Here is a 23,389-nt window from a genome sequence, read left to right as displayed (position 1 = left end):
AAACTCAGCACCCTGCCTTCAGGATAGATAAGGCCTGCCATAGGGGTGACTGATAGATTTATATGTGCAGTGATATTGAGAGATATAGTGAACCTATATCTCAGTGAGGGGGTGCATGCACCACCTTACCCAGGCTGCAGTAGCAGTCCTTTGGTGTCATTTTGGAAGGCTTCCCAGGGGTGGCATAATACATTCTGCAGCCACTGGTAGGCCTCTGGGATACCTATGCCCTGGGTACATAGTATACCATATACTAGGGACTTATAAGGCTACCCCAGAATCCAATCTGGAGTGTACCTAAAGTACTTGTAATCAATTTAAGGAAGAAAGCAGATAGGCTGGGGTCCTGAATAGCAGGATCCCAGACAGACTAAGTCGAAAACCAGCAAAACACCAGGAAAAAAGTGGGGGCAACCATGCAGTCAGATTCCACCTTCCTACAGTTGGCAGTAAGGAAACAACAGGTTATGATGGGGAAAGAAGACAATGTATTACTTCATGAGGAGAATGAAGCTTAGGAAACAAGGTAATTATATTTCATTTCTTTAGGATCTTCTTTGCCTCATTTGTGAGAATGTCAAGGTGAATGTCTTGAAATATGTTTACATATTGTTTATCCTTAGCTTTCCTCATATTCTGTGTTAGTTCCCAATGTTAATATTCCCTATCCTTCCCAATGAATTCTAAGTTTGCTCCTGCAATAGTTTTTTGAAAATTGTACATCTTTTACAGGTCTAAGCTGTAATAAGTCTCCAAAAACAATGACATGTTTCCCTCCAAACAGGATGTCATAAGATGTTCTGAGTACTTATTGCATCCACAAATTAACAAATGCAAACATTAAGTTTGAAACCATGCTGGCTTCATCGATGATTAAAATATTACATTTTTTTCTAACTCTGTCAAGTTCTTGACATGTATCAGTATTTAATTTCAAGGATTCCAATTTGTTATGTTTCACAGGCAGTCAAAGTAGATGATGTAACGTAACTCCTTTCATATTATGTGCTGCTAATCAGGAAAGAGCAGTAACTACACATGATAAACTGTAATTTGTAACTTTATGTACATAACCTGGAATTACTTTGATTAAGCTTTTTCGAGCTACAGCTTGACCGCTGACGTATTGTAATATAGATTCAAAAGTACTGCATTCACGTAATCTATTTTCATGTTGAATTCCATGATCTACTAAATGGTTAATTTCTATGTATATTTGTAGTTTTTCCAAATTTACTTGTGATACTAGGGAATCCAAATTCTCCACATCCTTTTTAACTTCATCCATTGCATGTTCAACCTCGTCCATGGCAACCATAGCTTTATTATCAATCATTGGTTGTCCAAGTGGGACAGCAAATTCCAGAAGTGGAACTGTTAGTAGTTGTTGCAGTATGGTGTTGTATTTTGGAATTAATGTTATTATCTTCTGCTGTTTCTTACCCCAACATTTCTAAATATGTGTGAAAGTGAGGGACTGCAATCTGATTCTTAAATACATCAAATAAATTTTCATCGGATTCAAAGGGTTGTATAATCTCTTATTCTTTGGGTCACTGTGTAAATAGTTGCAGAAGTGCTAAATAGTGAAATCCTTTTTTCTCCTGTCTCACAACTGAGTTTGCGATGATTAATGAGGGAAGGTTTTGAATGAAGTATTAAATATTCATGGGATCCTTGAACTGAAAATTGTCCAGCGTTGATATTGTCTGCTACATTATTTTGATATGTGTAGAACTGAACAACTTCATAGAGTGATAGGTTTTTTACGCAAAGGACTTCTGTTTGGGTAATATGTGTCCAACATGTTAGTTTTAAAAATGTCTTTTGTTAGCGAGATCAAAATGTGCAAGGTAATGGGGGATCTCCAGGATCACAACATTTCCAAAATATACCAGTCCTTAGTGACTAATAGTTCCACCACTTTGGGTAGACTCCGGGAGTCCTGGGAGGAGGATCCAGGCCCATTGGACAGTGAAGACTAGACAGAGGCTTTCTATTCCCCTAGAGAGGCTGCTATCGCTATGCAGCTCCGCTTAATTCAATTCAACTATCTACACCGGGTGTATTATACCCATGTTCGTGTATATAGGGCAGGCCTGATAACCTCTCCGCTTTGCCCGCACTGCCAACAAAAATGGAACCTTTTTCCATACGGTGTGGCAGTGTGGGGTGATTGTGCGAGTCTGGCGAAGAGTGTTGGCATGCCTGTCGGAGGTTCTGGAATGGGACCTTCCCTATTCACCTAGGCTTGCACTCCTACATGTTATGGAAGGGATTGGAGGCAACATTTACAAACGCTACCTAATGTTTTTGGGTTTTACACTAGCTAAACGCGACATTGCACGCCATTGGAAGGCGGCTGCCTCACCCCCCTTGGCGGCATGGAAGAATGGCTTAGACTTCAATATGGGTCTGGAGCTTCCAATTTGTAAGGCCAGGGGATGTCCGCGTAAGCACATAAAGATCTGGAAGCGGTGGGCTGATTATAGAGGACTTTCGTTGGAACCCGTCTCACTTGGTATGGACGCGCACTGAAGATGGTATGTTGCAATGTAGTACGGGAGTGGCTCGGCCTGGCCGGGGCCTTCCTTTATATTTCCTTATGATTTCGTTTCTCACTGTGAGGGATGAGTTGCAATTGCTGGGGGAGGGTATATTGACAATGCATTGGGGGGTGGGGGTTTATTGCTTTTCTTCTGTTGTTATTACATGTTGCCTTATAATTTGTAAAGCATAAACGTCAATGCTTTTATTGTATCATATATGTGGCAGACGTTCTCTGGATTTCAGGGCTCCGCAGAATATTTGTGGCTTGACACAATAAAATTTGTTTAAAAAAAAAAGTGCAAAATATTCAATCTCAGGTACTGATGACAATCTTAAACTAAGCCACAGAATTGCCCTGGATTTACTGTATAAGGTTGAAGAACTCAAACGGTCACAGGTTTCATAGCTAATGACCTCTCGGAGAAATAGCATTTAATGGCTAAATCGGTGCAACCTTTTACTTAAAGATTGTCTGTAGATATTTCTCCCCATACTTCCTTCATATCTGTCTTTTCAGCTTTTGTAACATAGGAAGTGACGTAACATGCAATTGCTGTTGAGTTATCTGCAACAAATTGTATATCCATGTTAACATCCCACATATGTAGAATTAAAGGATTATAGTTGTTTACGCATTTAAATCCTAGTGACCTTTTACGATTGCAAGTATTCTTTGGAGACTTCCCTCTAACAGCATATTTTACAGATAACATGAAATTATTCCCTGATTCTTCATCTAGAATTGGTCATGAAAATCGAAACCGATATGTAAAGTAACATTTTGATTTGTTCCAATATTTCCTCAAGTAGTATTTACCACACATATGATTTTTAAAATTTTTGCACCCATGCACAGCACAGATACATTACAGCGTATACTTCACGTGAATCGCACTTCATCATTGCTATATCAAATAATGCAAATGTATTATTATTATATTCTAGGTCACCTTTATAAATAAACAGCACTATAGATTATGCCTTCTTCACCCCCTTTCCAATCTCAGATTCTTCCTATTTAATCCCACTCTCATGACACAATTACATATTAACTGCAAATTAATTAAATAACATCCAGCAATTGCAATTACTCAAATCACCTTTTACAGTCCAAAACATGTTATTCTCCCCAATCTTTTTCAAGATTATTCACTAGATTTCCAATGTTTCCCTATCCCGGCCACTTTAGTACTAGAGCCCACTCTTTTTACATATAAAACTTTTCAGGAATAAACTCTTCGCAACTTTAAAATCAATTGCAAAAGTGTTGGAACGCAATCTGATTTCCAATTGGCCAATATCAGTAACCTTGCTACCAAAGTGGAAATAAAAACTATCTGATGCTTCCCGATAGTCATTTCCCCTGTGATATCATGATACCAAACAAAGCAGCATATGGATCAGGGAGAAGATTTCACTACAGCCTGACTAATTTCAGCACAGATGTCCTTACAGAGATTAAACAAAGGGGGACATGTAATGAAAAATGCAGCCAGTCCCCTTTAGCTTGCTTAACCTAAAACAGCTATATTCTACCCATGGATACATATTATGGAGCTTTGCTGGATGATAATACAGCATCCATTTGCTGAAAAACCCCATCCTTACCAGGTGTGCAGTCAGGCCGCTTTATAGTTAACTCGATTACAAAACACCCTCTTTGCAAAGTGTAAATGACAACCAGTAGAAGCTTCTATTTATCGTAAAAGGTCTGTCACTAAGGGCATGCTATTTTTGAGGATGCAGTAATCTATACCAATTTCTCACCCCATGTACATTTGAGACAAATAAGCTGTTCCCAACATATCTACCAGAGCTGTGTTTCCCATAACATACCATGACCAAAAATGTTTAATTTGAACAAAGCTGAAGAAAAGAGAAACGTCAAGATTGGCTTTTAAATTTGCCAATCTCTGCACAAATTCCCTATTGTAGAAAGAATCTGCCAGTCTAGGCAACCCCAAGCATGACAATCAAGAACATGTACCCACCGATATAAGTAGACCTGATACATTGTACCAGTTTCAACTGGGGCTGAAACCAGGAAATCTTATGTTCTTCCCATATTTTATGGAACCAGTCCAGGGTAGTATGGGGAGTCTTGTATCTGGATTGCTTAGGTAGTCTGGAGACCATTAGAAAAGGGGCTATCCCTATCTCTGATTTTTTCACAATGCATTATAAATAAAAATTGGCTTCCTGTGAACTCGCAGAAGAGGATTTAGAAAGGCAATGAAGTAACGATGCCTGATAATACATTTTTATATTCGGCAGGGCTAAACCCTCTTCAGAATCTAACTGTAGGGCATGTATTTTCAATCTAGACTGTTTCCCCAGCCATATTAATTGTCTAATTTATCTGTCAGCTAAGTCAAAGAAAGTTTGAGGGACCTTAATCAAGATATTCACCCAAAAACAAATTAAAACAACAGGAGAGCCACACGCCCCATAATAGACAGAGGAAGAATCCATTGATTTAGGAGTTTACGTACTTTATGCAATGTTGCCTTGAAGTTCAGGTCGATCGAATTTTCTATTTTGGAAGTCACAAAAATGTCTAGGTATCTTAATGGTTTGGTGTTTTTGAATGTTTTTGAATGATTGATCTAATATCCTCCCATTTCCTTATATTCACTCATTTCAGCAAAAGCGCACAAAATAATATCGTTTTCCGCCGCCAAATAAAGAACCATGTCATCTGCAAAAAGGTTCAATTTTGCTGCTCCTACTACCGGAGGTCAAATAGTCTGATCTTGTCTAAGTGATCAGGCCAAGTGTTATTTGAATAATGAAAATAGGATTGGAGGCAGGGGACAGCACTGGGTCCTGGGGCTAATGGAAATTACCCTTGCTAACTCTCTGTTCATTATTATGGACGACTTGGCATTGACATATAAATTCCTAATTGCTTGTACAAACTTGAGAGGGAAAGTTGATTTGATTAACACAGAAAAAGGACGCTCCACTGCACCATGTTGAATGCTTTATCTACGTCTACACATTGATAGTATAACACTTGGTCAAAGAGTTTATGGTCTTGCTCTTTCTTTGGGATGTCACAAGTGACGTAACATTCAATAAATTATAGAACAGATTCATTTGAGTCATATCCAAACTTAGGTGCATCTTTGATACGTAGAAGCATATCAAAATGTCATGCACCTCTTGGTTGATATTTCTCTATATTCCTTGAAATCAAGCATCTTTAAAACAGGATTTTTAAATTTTTGTTCATTAAGTAGTGAACCATTATTTGAAATTTGTGTCTGAAATACAATCCAAGGGATATAATTCTGCGGGTGTTTTGATGTCAATGTCTGCAATATTAGCATTTGCAGAATTTGATCCAAATTGTTCAATACATATTGAGCACAGCTTAAAGTAATACACCAAGTAGGTGGTCCTAATTTTTCTGAGCATACATTACAATTCTCCATGTCTTCTAAACCAATAATCATATGCCCCTCGCTGACATGTCAAAATATTGATCAAGTTATATTCCAGATTCTCATCTTTGTTGTGAATCTTTTCAACAAACTCCTGCGCTGTTATATTCATAAACTCAGTTCCAGTTCATATTACATGTGCAACAGTATTAGAAGTGATGGAAAGTTCACTTTCATACAGTAGTGTGAAAATGTAAGGAATGCCTTGACAAAGTGTGGATCCTCTGCATATAATCTTGTTGCTCTGTACTATGATGTAGAAATTTAGGCAGGACGATCATTGTATGATCCAGCTTTCCCAGTGGGGAATAAATTTGTTTTTACCCAGACACTAATTGGATATTGTCTAGCTTCCCTTATCTGATAAAGTTCTAAAGCATCACCCATCATTTCTCTTGAGTGTAGTGGGTGTATACTATAATGTTCATATATTTCTTCAGCTTGGACCTGATTAATGGGTTTAAATTGTCCAATTTCATTTTCTTTCTCAAATGATAAGTATGTAGAAGAGATGAGGTTAGCAATGTCCAAATATAAACTTTGTCTATGCTTATTAATTGTTGCCATTTTTTTGTCTTTTGTAGGTACTCCATTGACTAAAACCACTAAAGGTTCCTCTATTTTCCGTTGCATCCCAAGAGTGTTTATGTTTTTTGTAAGGAAAACTATTTTTCTTCAGAGTGCACTTAATAAATCATGTGGCTGGACTCATCCAGGTTTAGGTTGTATTCTAACAATAGTTTGAAAATGAAGCACAGTTTGAATTAAAATGCTTTCACATAAATGAAGCTGCATTAGTTTTGATGGAATGGGATACATTTCCAAATTGTTGGGAATCCCACGTAAAGGCATTTAGTTATGGTCTAGTTTTCCTACACAGTAATTGCAGATTTTCTAATATTCACAAACATCATATTTTTCTTCCATAAATTGTAAAAGAGTTACATTATTCCAAGCTATTTTTTCATCATTTTCTGTTTTCTGAAGGAGATCAATCATGTTAACTTGATTCTTATAATTTGTTCTTCGGCAACAAATGCATATCTGATTATATATTTCCAAAATGTTGTCTTGGAGTTCCAGAATATCCTCTGGGCAAATATTAGTATCAGAAAGTGCATGAACGTGTTTAGATTGTATGTAGTCCGTCATATTATTAGCTGGTGCTGGGTTAGAATGCAATAGAGCAGAATTTAGTTGCTCTAACTACAATGATGGTATTTTCACATAGTATAGTGTCCACACAAGTTTTCTTATTACAGAATGATATGTGGAGAGCATCTTAATGTGATGGAATGTGGTGTCACACAAGTGATTTGTGGGGCACGGTAAGGAATGTCCTTATAGGTCAGTAATCATCAGAAATCGGCAGATGTCCACCTCTTGTAGTATTCTGAATGGATGGATCTCGAACATTGCAAATAGAAGTACAATTCCATTTATATACAGGTTTTTCCTTATACAAATCGTTATTAGAAAATACATTTCTTTTTGTTTGTTTATTGTTCTGTGCCTACTACATTCCCATGTAGAACTTCATAACATCGACCTTCATTTGTCACTGAAAGGACACAATTATTCTGTTGATGGTAAATCTCCTCATGAAAGGATGGTTGAGTGCTTGAGGTACGTCTCCAAGTGCCTTGGAAAACAATACAGAAATTGAGTCTAGTTAGTTTTGTTTTGACTGAATTTGTGTATTTTATGGATCGAAATTAAATGGTCCAGGCTTTTAATGCAATTCATTATGAAGCTAAACAGTCTTCTTCAAATGCTGCTAAGTTAGAAAAGACTTGCAGACATGTTAACAAGTCACCCTTTATTATGCGTAATTTATTTGGTATTGTGAAATACTTTTATATTAATATTACAGGTATTGTAATGCTTCGTAGTTACTATTGCGATAATACCTTGGTACTCTGTAGAACTTTTTTGATAGGTATAAACCAATAAAACAAATTTTGCTTACCACTACATACTTTGTTACAGTGGCTTATTTACTGCTGTACTGTCCAGCATAAGTTATCTGTTTTATTTCCTATGTAAAGAAACAACACAGTCAAATTGTGCCGTAATCAAGATGGCTGCCTTTTCATTTTAGACAGGCTTTGATTAAGCAATGATACTGTGTTTTGTTATCACCATGTACAGCGGTACTATGGGGTACTACAGAGACAACAGATATCACTACGTTTTTCTGCCTTATAACTTAACTACTATTGAAGCCATTCACTTCAAACAGCAAAAGGGATCATCTACACGCCCTAATGAATTTTCTTGCTAAATTTCATTACAATCCGTTCAGCCAATGTTTGCGCTATGAGTGAGTACAAAGTCTATGGAGAATACATTAGTGCCAAAACCTGTTTTGGGACCCCCCCTTTTTCTTTGTACCCCGATTAATAAACACTAAACTTTGCATCCTCAAATGTAGAAAAAGGTATAGGTCTGCAAAGTTTTGTGAAGATTTGTCAAATGAGCACAAAGTTATTAATGGTCAAAAATCCACAGAATTTCTATCGCTGGTAAGCCTACCTATAACTACAGAGTCGCTACTACCACGCTGTAGTACATACATACGTATACTTACCTGAAATATACTTACATGTGTGGAAAAGGCATGGGTGGTAAAGGCTGTTTCCCTTGGAGAAGACGATGGCGAATGTGAAAAAACGTATGCATTCAGAATGACATCTCAGAGGATGCTGCTCATGATTTGTCATAGCTCTTCATTTGCAACTATAACCATTAGGCAAGGCTGTGTGTCAGGGACAGGAATCAGAATACCGATTTATAACCCTTGTGGCATGCAGCAGTTAGTAAACAACTTAGGACCCGATTTATATGTTGGCGATGAAGTTCCCTCCCCGCCAACATTGTAGTCTGCCTGCTCAGTCTATATGTTGACATACCTTCAGTCTAGCTATGGTGGAGACTACCCCATCTCCGCCATGCCGACAAAGAAATGGCTACATGTCCACTCGACCAATTTAGATGGGAGGACATGTAGTCCTTTTTTACTATTTTTCACATACTCCCCCGGCAACGAGAGAAGAGTTTCATGGCGAGGGGAGCATTACTTTTTTTATTTACAAAAAAAAATCCAGTTTCAGCATTTTCCTTTTGTAAAGAAAAAAAGAATACACTGTACTACAGGGTTGTGTCCTGCTGACACAGCCACGTAGCACAGGGTAAAATGCATTGACAGGAAGCGCTGTGACTGCGGTTTCTGGCAATGCTTTTATAAATGACTGCCTGTTTGGTAATCATTTATAAATGAGGCGGGCAGGCCCTCAATCATGGGGATGGAGTAATTTACTCCGTTCCAATGGTGGAATGGCTGGCCATCCGCCCTGACATAAATGAGGGTCTTTTCTCCTGGGCCTTTGAGATCATGATTGCCTGTCTCCTCGACGGAGCTCTTGGTTTTTTAGAATGGAGAACTAAGAAATGTCTCATAAGAATGGGGACATGAACTGAGGATACTGGTTCAAAAGAACACTCACGAGAACCATCGTCCTTCAAGTCTACCTTTATAATCACAAATGTCTTTGACCTCATATTCAGATTGTTGATCAAAACAGGTTCAGATGAATTATACTTCCAACTAAAAGAATTGGAAATTACTGGTTTTAGTAAAGAAAACATGAAAAGAATGATGAATCTTCCAAGAAGATGGACGTTTAATCTGACAGTCACTGGCAGAGTTATCTTGTATTTGATGAAAGGGCCATTGTATTTCTGACTTAATTTGGAGTGATGGATGGAAGTGGGTAAATCAGCTAAATACAAATCAAGCTTTGTCCCCTGTATTGTAAGCAGGGGGTAGTTGTATGTGTCTGCTGGCCTGTTTTCGTGTCTTTACCGTGTAATATGTAATTTGGATGAAAGATTTTTCTTGTTTGCTCAATATTAAAAAGTAAATCTTAGACTGCAGGATCAGAATCCTCTTTGTCACTAAGAAAAAGGTATGACCAAGAAAAACAGCAATGTATGGTAAAGTAGATTATAACTGGTAGAAGAATGCTTGGATAATATGCATATTCAGCTGTTCATAATATTCTTTCAATTTGTCATAAGCAGCAATTCTAAAACATCAAAGGAATTCTTCAGAAGATTTATTTAATCTTTTGGTCTGCCTCTTTGAAGATCACACCCAGATGTCATGGCTCTTTGGATGCTGAGTTTTTTGCACAACGAACACCAGAATTTGGAAGCATACAATCAAATAATTTAATGCTTGGAAGATGAGGTAGGCGAAACATTAGTAATAGCAGAGCCATTTCTGCCTCTATTGGAACTTTGGTTAAGGCTAAAAACAATATTGATCTTGGCATAAGAGTCAACTGAAGATCGTAGTACAACCCACTGAGGGTTGATGCATTGACACAGGGTCTATATCGTAATTATGGATTTAACTATAAACTTGCCTTTCATTGAGTGCTAATTTTACCTTGAGCATTAGTAATGTGAGATGCAACATGCAAATGGATATTTCGTCTTAAACATGGTTTCCAAAATCTCTTTCTTCTAATAGGATCTTTAGTAATCTTCTTTCCTTTATGGCCAGCTCTACGTATATCATGATTTAGCTTTAATATAGTCAATACCAACCCATCAACTAGCTGAATTTGTGATTTGTCCTTAATTACACCATGAATCAGACCAGGGATACTCATAGTACGGCCCGCGGGCTGCCAGCGGCCCGGCAAGCCTTTCTTGGCGCACCGCGGACCTTGCAGACATGCCAACCCTCCCCATTCAGGCGGGAGACTACCGATTTCAAGGCTAGTCTCCCGCCTCCCGATTCCTGCAAGCAAAAACCCGATTCCTCGGGGGGTTTCAGCTGACAGGGCTTGTATTGTGTAGAGTGCTAATTCTTCCAGAAATAATCAGAGTGGCGATGCAGGGGCTCTAGAAAGGGTGAAAAAGCAAAACAAAGCCTCATCAACAAGCGAATGGTACTCGGGGCGGCTGTGTGTGTACCTGGAAGCTGTTTCAGCCCGCCGGGCTGCCACACGAGAGGGGGGGGGTTGTATGCACTGCCAGCAACCTGCCAGGCCAGTGCACAACACTTGCATCACCCTCTCTCTGCCTGCCACTTCGCTCAATGCTTCTGAAAGGTAAGGAAAAAAAACGTGCATGTTGCGTTTCAAATGTCGGATTCTACAGCAGCACAACTCCAACGCCCATACATGACAGTAACCCGACTCAAGGCCCCATTCTCCCGATTATTTTTCAGAGAGGGAGAGAGAGAGAGGGAGGGAGGGAGACGGAGGAGGGAGGGAGGGAGGGAGACGGAGGAGGGAGGGAGACAGGGAGGAAGGGAGACAGGGAGGGAGGGAGACAGAGAGGGAGGGAGACAGAGAGGGAGGGAGAGAGAGGGAGGGAGGGAGACGGAGGAGGGAGGGAGACGGAGGACAGAGGGAGACGGAGGGAGACGGAGGGAGACGGAGGACGGAGGGAGACAGAGAGAGACTGAGAGGGAAGGAGAGGGAGAAAGGGAGGGAGGGAGACGGAGGTGGGAGGGAGGGAGACGGAGGAGGAAGGGAGGGAGACAGAGGAGGGAGGGAGACGGAGGAGGGAGAAGGAGGAGGGAGGGAGACAGAGGACGGAGGAAGACGGAGAGAGACGGAGGGAGAGGGAGGGAGAGGGAGAGAGGGGGAGGGGGACAGAGAGGGAGGGAGACAGAGAGAGAGGGAGACAGATGTTTTGAAAGGTGTTTTTTTTTACTTTAGCTCCGCCCCCCTGATCCCGCCCCCACTGACTCCACCCCTACCAGTGCGGCCCTCGGCCTCTCTCTGCCTGCCACTTCGCTCAATGCTTCTGATTATCAGACGAATCAGACTGTGCAGGCTTGGTCTTGCCTGAAACTTCATCTAAGAAGAGAGAGGTTTAATTTGCTATAAAAACAATCACTGGAAGAGTCTTCTTTCTACTCAGTGGTTATTCTCTTTATGGGCATTTTCAATCTGCAGTGACATTTGCATTGCCTGTGACAAATAGGATTAAAAAGTTCATATTGCTTAAAAAATGCCCACCCAACTGGTTTAATGTGCCAACATTCTGCCTCCTGTAAGATTTGTAAACTAAGATGATCAGTTTACCATTATATGCTAACCCGCTCCGAATAAATAATGTCTCAATCTGATAAGTGCTTCTTTTATAGCTATATGCTCTTTTTTCGATACAGAGTAATTTAGATCAGAGGAAATGAATTTTTGTGAATAAAAGGCAATTGAATGTTCCTGGCATAGAGTAATCTGTTGCAGAAGGAGTGCTGCTAAATCTTGATCTGAGAAATCTGTTTCAAGAAAGAAAGGTTTTTAAATAACTGGTTGCAGAAGAATTGGAGATGTAATTAATTCTTCACTGAGTTCGGAGATGGAATTGAAAGCTTCTAAAGCCCAGCAAAACTATTTTCCTTTTCCAGGTAGACCAGTTATTGGAGTGACCTACATGGAGCAATTCTATGTAAATATTTTAATAATTGTCTAGCTGCAAAAATACTGTATTTCTTTGAAATGTTTGTGAATTGGCCATTCTAAGATAGCTATTACCTTAAGATTGTCCATAGCTACTTATTTGTCAGAAAGGGCATAGCCTAAATATTCAACAGACGTTTAGTGAAAAGCACAATTTCTGGGCTTGACCAGCAGATCATATTAGTATAATCTTGTCATGACTTCCTTCAAATTTTTTGTATGTGGTTTGAACCTTTAGAAAAGACCAACATCCCATCTAAATAGATAATCAAAGATGCAGAAGCAGATTAGCTAATACAGCATTCAAAAGCCTCTGAAAAATGGCAGGGGCATTGCGAAGCCCACAGAGCATGACCCTGAACTCAAATTGTCTGAAGAGAGTACAAAAAGCTGCCTTCCATTTGTCGTCAGTCTTTACACACACTAAATGGGAAACCCATCTAAGGTATAAATGTTAATAATTTAGCCTCTTGTTTGGTTTCTAGGATGTCTGAAATCAGAGGTATGGGAAAGTGGTATGTATGATCACCAAATTGAGTCCTCAATAATCTGTGCATAGCTAGAATTCAGTGATATGTATGTTAGGCAAAAAAAGGGATGACTCTGCTGGTGAATTAGAGTGAGTAATGAGACAGTTCTTCAGATGGGTATCAAGATATTCTTTCTCAGATTGAGACAAAAAATATCATTCCAAACAGAACTTTTGTGTTGTGTAACAGATCGATGGTGCATTCGAATGATCAATGAGGTGGTAATACTTTTTCCCGGTCTTCAGACCCAAAGCATGCAAATGCAGTGTGAATGCAGTAACAGCTGCAATTTGTACAACTGTGGAAGATAAATTTCTAGATCTTTGGAGAATCTAGTCATCATGATTTTTATATACAATTTCTTTGGTACAATGATTTATACAACATTCTGATCAAAGGAAACTAGTTATTTACATATGGAGTATGCAGTGATAACCATGAATTTTCAAGAATTACTGTGTACCTGGGAGTGCTCATGATGTCAAAAGCTATAATTTTATAATGTATGGCTATGTCCTGTACAAAGGTATTGACTGTTTGGTGACCAACCCAGAAGAAATCAAGGTACCAACAACAGCCTCAAATGCATGAATTTTGTCTGTTTAAGGTGGAAGTTTGTGTTCATGTGCCCATGAAAATTCATACATGAATATGTCACACAATCTAACATAACTGAAATATTGAAGGCTTTTCCTTAGAGTTTCAAGGTAGTCTGAAGAAGGCGAAGACATGAGAAACAGTATTTGACAGCAGGGATTCTTGTTTATTTGTCACTACCTGCTATTGTGATATGTACTGTAGTTTCCTGGCTCTTTATTTAGGCAAGATCAACAGGTTGGACAGAATCTAATAGGATGGCATTTGAGACTGCAACACAAGATAAATCCCAGTTTTCTCTGTCTAAGTCTTTCTTCTTCTTTCAATGGTCCTGTGGTGAAGCATAATTGCATAGGTTGTTCCTCGGTCTCTAAGGTCTTAGGTGACAGTCTTGAAATTGGTATGGAAGGTGATCGAAATCAAGATTGTTTCTTTCATTCTTGCCTTTTCTTTTTGTCACTTGGTGCAGGAATATAAGACCAGAGTCAGCTTCTTAGATAGAATTATATGATTTGTTCTTAATCTTATTTTGGTGATGGCTTGCTATCTCCAATTAAAGCCTTGTTCTTTCTATTTTTCTGGTCCTTTGGAGCTCCCATCTGCTGGCGACCTCTGCAAAAAGGAAAAGCCAGGTAAGTCACTGTATGCTTTATTTTGTTACTTTTTTGGGTGGGTTGAGTTTCGTGAATCTCTCTGTATCTTCGTCTTATAAGGTGATGTTATTGTGGTGACCAGAAATAGGTAAATGAGTGAGTCCCCAAAACACAGTATTTTGAAAGAGATACTTATCATTGATAGAGGTTTCTTTTATGAGAAGAGAAAAAGAAATCCTAGGAGAAACTGTTCCCAAAATAGAAAGAAATAGATAACAACAAACGAAACAAATAAACAAATAAAATAAATACATTCAACTCATCAGAAGTTTGAGGTTTGGTCTGATCTTAATCCTTGCTGGTTTATACAGGCCCTTGTAGTAAGAACCCTTCTTTTCTCCACACGCCTCCCTCTTAAGGTTTACCCTCCTTCTTATCGGCTCTGTTTAGGAGCCGTCCATACACCTGATAGAGCCATGCTCTTCCGGGAGTGTGGTGCGAAGTGAGGCTCTGCCAGCTTACAGGATTTGACTCCGGTTCCTCTGTGGTCTTCTCTGTTCTCTCCATTCGGCAAGGACTCTCGATGTTACTACTTTGGGACAGGACAGCTCCTTTACCATAATCGGAGGTGAATGTTTGTTTGGAGAAGTCAGTATTGGGCTAGATGTAATAGCAGTTTTGACTGTGTGGAAGGCCTCTACAGTTTCAATTGATGGCTGTTGGAATTTTGAGTTGGGGGTTCCTTTCTTGAGAAGATTAGTTAAAGGTTTGTCTATGGTAGAGTATTGTGGCATAAACCCCTGGTAATCTCCAACTAGTCCTAAAAAGGCTCTAACGTCTTTTTTATTTTTTGGAAAAGATTCTTCTGTAATAGCTTTGTTCTTTCCGTACTGTGTTTCAATGGCCCTATTTCCTAAGATTTACTCTAAATATTTTACCTTGTTATAGCAAGCTCTTGATTTCTTGGCATTTATGTGTAGGTTTGTTTTGACAATTCATTCAGGACTTTTGTTATGTGTGTTAAGTGTTCCTTCCGCGGGGGCAAAAAACAATGATACCATCTGGGTGTGCTAATGCATACTCTTGATGGTTTTTCAAGACTAGATTCATCAAAAGTTGAAAGGTAGCATGGGTTCAAAGGAGCCCGAAGGGGAGTACCATAAACTGAAATAACCCAAAGACATAGAGAAAGCAGTTTTTTCTCTATCTCATTTTTTTTATTGGACATGCCAGTAGCCTTTGGTAAGGTCTATAGAGGTTATATATTTGGCATCACCTCATTTTTCAATCAGTTTGTCGACTCTGGGAAGTGAATAGGCATCAAACTTAGAGATGTTATTGACAGCACAGAAGTCTATACAGAACTGTATACTCCCATTGGGTTTTGGAACAAGGACTATAGGAGAAGACCAGTTACTCTGGGAGGGTTCTATGATTCCCATCTCTAAAAATTTGTTCTACCTCAGTACGGATAGCTTTTCTTCTAACTGCGGGGATTCTATAAGGTTTCAGTTTTATTACTTTCCCCTCTTGGGTGTGTATAGCATGCTCTATAAGGTTGATTTTTCCAGGTATATCCGAAAATATGGCTGAGAAAGGTCGTAGAACATCTTCTAATTCCAATTTTTGTTCCCTGGACGACTCCTCGTTCACGGAGAGCTGTTCTAGGGTTGATTTGATTTTGCTTTCAGGGTGGGTGGTACATACAGACGTTGGTGGTGAACCTAGCCATCTTAAAAAAATATTTACAAGGAAGGTTTGTTTTTTTATGAGACCCCATCGGTAATTTATAGGAGACCTTTCCAATTCTTTAATTTATCTTAATGAGGCCTTTCCATTCAAATTTTATCTTACGCATAGAGGTGGACAAAAATACAAGGAACCAGTCACCAGGGTGATATATTCTGAATTTCTTCCCTTTATATAAACTTATTTCTGTTTTCTTTGGCTTTTCTCTAAATTCTTATGAGCCAGCTCTTGGAGTTTCACTATACAGGCTTTAACTGTTTGGTGTATTCTAGGAAATTACCTGCCTCTTGTTCTGTATCTCTTTACCATGCTTCTTGCATTATTTCTAGTAGGGTGCGTGGTTTTTGCCCATATAGTAGCTCAATTTACAAACAACCTAGGCTACTCTGCACTTGACTCCGCAACACAAAAAGGGCTAGAGGGAGCATCTTCTCCCAGTTTTTCCCTCCACCAGACAGCATCTTCTTTAAGATAAGTTTGAGAGACCCATTATAATGCTCCACTAAGCCATCTGTTTGAGTGTGGTATACTGGGGTTTTGATATGTCGAATGTCTAATTGTTTGCGTATTTGTGTCATCAATCTCGACACAAAAGGAGAGCCCTGATCAGTGAGTATTTATTTTGGGACTCCAACCCGAGAGAAAACCTCTACCAAGTACTGTACAATGATTTTTGTATCTGGGCTGCATAAAGAAAATGCCTCAGGATATTGAGTAGCATAGTCGACCAACACAAGGGCATATTGATGACCTTTGGATGGCTTGGGAAGGGGACCAATTAGATCCATCCCAATCTTTTCGAATGGAGTGCCTATTATAGGAAAAGGTTGGAGGGGTGCCTGTGACAGGCAGTAGGGATTCTTCCTCTGGCAGATTTTGCATTCCTGGCAATATTTCTTTATCTGTGCAAAGATGCCAGGCCAATATAAGTTTTGAAGGATTTCACAGGTTGTTTTCTCGAATCCTGAATGTTCTGCTAACAGGTGGGAATGGGCATAAAACATCATTTAATCCTGGAAATCTTTGGCGACTAGCAGCTGAGACGGATCAGTGGGTCCCGCTACCCTGTATAGGAACCCCCTTTTTATCTGAAAGTGCAGGTAAGTGTGGGTATTGTTTTGTTTGGCCTGATCCCAAATGGTTTGGAGAATAGTATTGTTCATCTGGGTAAATTGAAAGTTGTGGTCTATCATCTAGAATTTTGGAGTCAAGAAAGCATCTTAAGGGGTCAGGGTATTGTCTTCTAGTTGTTCTTTTGACACATTTACCTGACTGAGTACGGTGTCTCAGAACAAATCCAGAAAGTGGGGGTTATTAGTCCCTAGAATAACGTCTTCCGGGAGACCTTGAAGAACCTCTACTTTGACTTCTATCTCCTTAGAAGTTATAGTTGTAATCAGTAGTCGAGCTACAGGATAGGTTTTTACATCCCCATGTACACATCTGCTATTAACAAATTTCCCCAGTACTATCTGTGAAGGAAGTACTAAATTCCCCTGTACTACCAACTGCTTGCAACCAGAATCCAACAAAGCGGTTGTCCAATTTTGATTAATTTGCACACTTACAAAAAAACAAGGACCCATTTAATGAGTGAAGTAAATGGATCTTGGGGCGTAGTTGATCTCATTGGTTCTTCTGTAGGTTTGTTTTTCTTGCAAAAGAGGACTATTTGGCCCCACTTGCCACACTCAAAACATTGTGGTCCAGGTGTGGATTGAGGTTTCCATTTTGATGGATAATTTCTTTTTGTCTCATTAGAAACTTTCAGGGGTTTCCTTTTGCTGTGATAGCTCCCTTGTTTGGGTGGAGTTTTTCCATTCTTTTCGACATCCATTTGGGCAAAAATGAGGCTGAGCTTACGAAAAAGTGGTGGCCATTTTCATCGCTTGATTGATGGTAAGTCCAGAGTGTTGACCTAACCACTTCTGCGTATGATGGGGCAAAGCTTCTAGAAATTGTTCAAAGCATATTTTATACATAATTTCCTCTTTACTATGTTCTTGTGGGTATTTACTAGCAGAACAAGAACGGTTATGGTATACAATACCGCACTCTGTGTAATTCCCTAAGTTACTTGGGTGCTCACTCCCTGGGCTAACCATCCTAAAAAAGACCCAAACAATCGTGAGAGAGAAAAACCACTGCTGGGAGAAGCACTCCTAAACAAACATTTAGTGAGAAATAAGGCCCAATTCAAAATGTTATGGAATTCTTGATACCAAACAAAGACAAGTTGTCTCCACAAAATAATCGCAGAACTATGTCATACAGGACAAAACATCACAAACTGCTTGCTCTCGTAGATGGAAATCATTCTTTAGTTTCTAGTTCCACAAATTATGCAAAGCAACAAATACAGCCAACGCGTTTCATCCCAAAGCATTGGGACTTCTTCAGGGCAAAATAAATGTGGCACAAACATGTGTCCTGTCCAGTCAAAAATCCTTCCACTATGAGTGTTAGTGTTGTCCAAACAAAGGGTCGCAGTCACATATAGCGTAAAGTAAAATCAATTGAAGAGTTTAATGATTTCCGATCCAGATAAGCCCCTAAAAGCGAGTCCCACACTTTCGAGTACTGTAGCGTCTCGGCAATCAAACCAGTGCACAATTGCACCAGCTTTACTGCTCCCACCAAACCATAGCATTTTGCTCTCGCTTGCTCAAAGCAGAGCAATGCCGGCTTCCACAAGAGGCGGGGAGCAACAAGGGACCGCGGGAGCCTTGAGACTCGCTCTGCAGTCCCCATCCTTGGTGAGTGGGTGCCCTGGGTGGGACCAGGGCACCCACAAGTGAGGCCGAGCCCCGGGAGATGGTGTCCCCAGGCTGATATTGGCCCTGGAGGGGGCCGCATGGCCCCATCCCCATTTAATTTTTTTTATTAATGGCCAGGCCCTGGGGGAAGGGGCCCGGGGCCAAAATCAGCCCAGAAGAGGGGCTGCTCAGCACCCTCCCTTTAAGTTTTTTTAAAATATGGGCCCCAGGTGATGGAGTCCCTTGGGCCAAAATCAGCCCCTACAGTAAGTCCCAGACGGCGGGAGTGCTGAGAGGACTTCGGAGGCCATGCCCCCTTTTTTCACCACTCTGCAAAAGCACCTGCTGGTGCACTTCTCACTGGGTGATGAATTCCCCTTGGCTCCAGAAGGTCCTTGGGGGCCAACAAGCCCACCTATTACCTCCAGTAAGTCCCACACAGCGGGATTGCTTAGAAGTATTTGGAGGTGATGCCCCCTTCCCCCTGCCACTCTGCAAATGCACCTCCTGGCACACTGCTGGTTGGGGGATGAAGTTCCTTGGGATGCTGAGGGTCCTTGGGGTCAATAAGCCCTCCTGTTACCCCAGTAAGTCCCACAAAGTATGATTGCTGAGAGGACTTTGGAGGCCACCCTACTTTCTCCACCACTCTGCAAATGTGCCTCCTGACGCACTGTTGGTTGGGGTTTGGAGTCTCCTTGGCTATAGAGGGCCCTTGAGGGCCAACAAACCCTCCTGTTACCTCCAGTAAGTCCCACACAGCAGAACTGCTGAGAGGTCTTCAGAGGCCATGCCCCCTTTCTCCACCACTGTGCAAATGTGCCTCCTGGCTCACTGCTGGTTGGGAGATAAGGTCCCCATGGGAACAGTTAAGCCCAAACTGCCAGGCCAGGTCCTCGCTGGACTGGAAACAAGCATCCTGAGATCAGTTTGAGGGTATCACCCCTCATCAGCCAGGCTAGCTTGACTCCAGTGGCATGGAGACCCTTCCTACCTCGGGGGACAAAATCAGCTGGGGGTGAATGTTTGACATTGTTCAGCATTTCATCCATCAATTGTTCTTTTTGCATTTGTCACCCCGAGTGGTACGGGTATGCCCAGACATGGGTCACATGCTCACTATGCCACTGGAGTCAAGCTAGCCTGGCTGATGAGGGGTGATACCCTGAAACTGGTCCAAGGATGCTTGTTTCTGGTACAGGGAGGACTTGGCGTGGCAGTTCAGGCTGGACTGTTCCATGGGGAGCAGGATCGAGACTGATTTGCATATGGCTGGGTCCAACCTGGAATTGCATGGTGAATAAAAATCAATGGATTTAGGGCATGATCTCTGTACTGGGGGTGAATGTTTGATATTGTTCAGCATTCTGTCCATCAATTGTTCTTTTAGCATTTGTCACCCAGGGACGGAATGCCCAGACGTGGGTCTCGTGCTCACCATGCCACTGGAGTCAAGCTAACCTGGGGCTGATGAGGGGTGATGCCCTGAAACCGGTCCAAGGATGCTTGGTTCCAGGCCACAGGGAGGACCTGGCCTGGCAGTTTGGGCTAGACTGTTCCCATGGGGAGCAGGGTCAAGACTGATTTGCATATGGCTGGGTCCAAACTGGAATGGCATGGTGAGCACAAAAACAATGGATTTAGCCTTAGTTCTGTGTACTGGGGTGAATGTTTGACAATGTTTAGCATTCCGTTCATCAATTGTTCTTTTTGCATGAGTTAGTTTCTTAGCACCATGGTACCCCTTTGGGTTGAACGCACTGCTTTGAAAAACACATAAATTATACTAAATCTTTGGGCATTGAAGGCAATGCCCAGATGCACCTCATGCATAATGTTCTGTAAATATGCCCTTAATATTGATGGTGGTGTCAATATTCGCCTAAATAACTTGTCCACTTCTAATGACAATTCAGATTCAACCTTTTTGTGTGTCTCCAATCCATACAGCAAACTACCTACCAATTTATAGCCTTTCCTAACATAGCTGATAACGAAAGACAATGCCTCATCTTCACTCACAGCTTCTTTCCATTCCAATTTGGTGATACAGATAGTGCCAGAGCATGTGACATTCGCAACAAAACAGTTCACATCTTCCTCTGCATCTTCTACATCTTCCACACACCCCTTACTGACCAACACTGGTAGGCTTGACTGGCAGTCTCCCTTCTTATTCCTAGATTATGGTATGTGCTCCACCACAAACTGGTGCTGTGACAGCATAATACTAAGTCTTGCCAGCCTAGCAGTGGATCTGCGTGAATCAACATTTGTTCCATTCAGAGTAATACCACAGATGTGTGGTTATGTGGATGACAAACTGTAACCTAAGCATCATTGAAAAGTTTTAACTGCTGATGTGTACATTACCATGGAATATTAGGTTCTTCTTGCTTCAGTGTGCAAGAAGAAAATGCTAGGGTGCATTCCCTACTTTTGTTCTTCTGGGGAAGCACATACGCCAAACCATTCTCCCTCGCATTAGCCATCACTCACTCACTTCCTCTAGATCTGCGTAGCATCCAGGATCCAAAGCTTTTCATGAAACGGTGAGCAGCCAAAATATCGAAACTAAAATATCTACCTACACAAATATCGAGTTTTAAATATCGAAGGGTGCCGCTCGTAGGCTCGCCTTTGTCTTCACTACACCTGGGCTCTTGCTGCTGATCACCGGAGGCTATCCTGAATATTTTACCGTGGACATTGTGGACGCTGTGCTGAGTGGGGGTGATTTTTATCTTCGTACTTTCTAGTCCGGGACTGCGAGGACCAGGCTGCTTGGCGGCCTCAGCAGCTGTCTCCTCTTCCCGGCCCCTCCCCCTCAACATCCTCCACCCATAAAGTTGTAATCCCCATCCACGCGCAAGCGGGACGCGCGCGGGGCGTAGCCCGGGGCTAAGCCTGGGCAAAGGGTGGGCCCTCTTAGGCCCTCAGAGGCCGAGTGAGGCCGGGCTGGGCTCGGCTATTGACCTGTTGGTTCTTGTAGCGCTTGTACACGCGTGCGCTTAATGTTTAATAACCAATATGTCTAACATCCCTATTAACACCGTAGAGGAGAAGACGAGAGTTATGACAGCTGGCCCACTGGACACCTACTTTAAAAAGGCGCTAAGAGTGGAGGTAACGGATAATAACATGGACAAACGGAGGTCTGAGCGTCGCCGCTCAATAGAAAGCTTGAAGCTTAGGTCTTCTGATAACTTGAATTTGCAGGTTGCTCCCCGGATTGCCGATAGCGGTGGTGCCATAGTTGATCCTTTTGCACCACCGTGTGATTCTCGCTTGCTAAGGGAACCTGCTCTTATTCCAGCTTCTTTACCTATAGAGCAGGCCATTCAAGAGAACCATGCTAGTGCTCATCCTGGTCCTCCTATAGACATAACTAAAAGTGTGCCAGTACTTGGTAAACAGGTTAAGAAGTTCACTAAGCCGCTTAAAGCAGTTAAGATTTATGGCCCCCCCCCCGATTAAGAGAAGATGTAAGAAAGGGGGAGTCATAGCTAAACCTAAGTATAATCATTCTGAGTTTGGGAAACACGCACTGAAAGGTTTAAATTTATCTAAAGGGTCAGGAGTTGAACCAACTATTACTCCTAACCCTCCTCCTCCAACGACATCTGTTGCTCCTGAACCTGAATTGCCCCCCACAACATCAGGCTCCATTCCTGTCGTCCCTTTGCCATCACTTTCCCTTTCGGTTGCTTGCCAGGATGTTTTGGGCCAGGTGATTAAGTCCCTCATTTCTCCACTAATTGAAGGCTTATTAAGAGTAGAGAAAAAACTCGCGGACCTAGAAGTTATAATAAGTAAGAAAACTGACCTAACAACAGGACAGGGGAAGGCGGGTGTTGGTAGTGGTACTGACTTTACAGCGGTGGTACCTATCTGCCATCCTCACCTTTCCACTTTTCCTCAGGCTACAGGTGAGCCGTCTAATCAGCTAGCGGCGTCTCAGTGTGTGTCTGTGCCGTCGTCGATTGGGGGTTCTCAGAGTGTGCATATACGGAACGACGCAGAGGGAGGGGGGATTAACCCTGCCCCAACCACTTTGCGGGAAAATAGGGAAAGTTCCAGTAATGGACAGCCTGTATCAAAGTACATGCCACAAGTTGATCTGCCCCCCGAAGCTGTACCCTTGGTGGTTGTTTTGACGGGGGTCCCACCTTTAACGGTTAACAAAAGAGAAGGGTTTACCGAGTTAAAAAACAAAACCATGTTCTGGCTCAGTAGTTATAGACCTATTGAGGAGAACATCAATGGTGAGATTTTACATGTGAGACGTCTCCCATGGTTGGGTGGTACGTCGAAAAACATCGTGGGAGACATCGTGGTAGTAAATTTTAGAGACCCACGTGTAGTTAAGTATATTCTGGAGTGGCCTCCTGAAATAGGTACTAATGGCATTATTCCACGTGCGCTAACCTACTTTTACCCTAGATCATCGGTGTTCCCCCTTTCCGATATATCTAAGCAAGCCTCTCTGCTGCCTATCCCACCAGGTATATTTAGGCCGAACCATTTGTCAGGCCCCTCACACACCTCCTATGCTGCTGATCTTTTAAGGTGGAACTATATTCCTCCTAGATTTACTAGGAACATTATTAGAGGAGGTGCCAACGTGAAGCCTTCTACTCCTTTAGTGTTAATGAATCGGTTCGAAGCCCTCTCTAGCCTGGC

Source organism: Triturus cristatus, chromosome 10 (assembly GCF_964204655.1).
Source record: "Triturus cristatus chromosome 10, aTriCri1.1, whole genome shotgun sequence".
Lineage (NCBI taxonomy): Eukaryota > Metazoa > Chordata > Amphibia > Caudata > Salamandridae > Triturus > Triturus cristatus.
Note: the sequence above shows the minus strand (reverse complement) of the source record.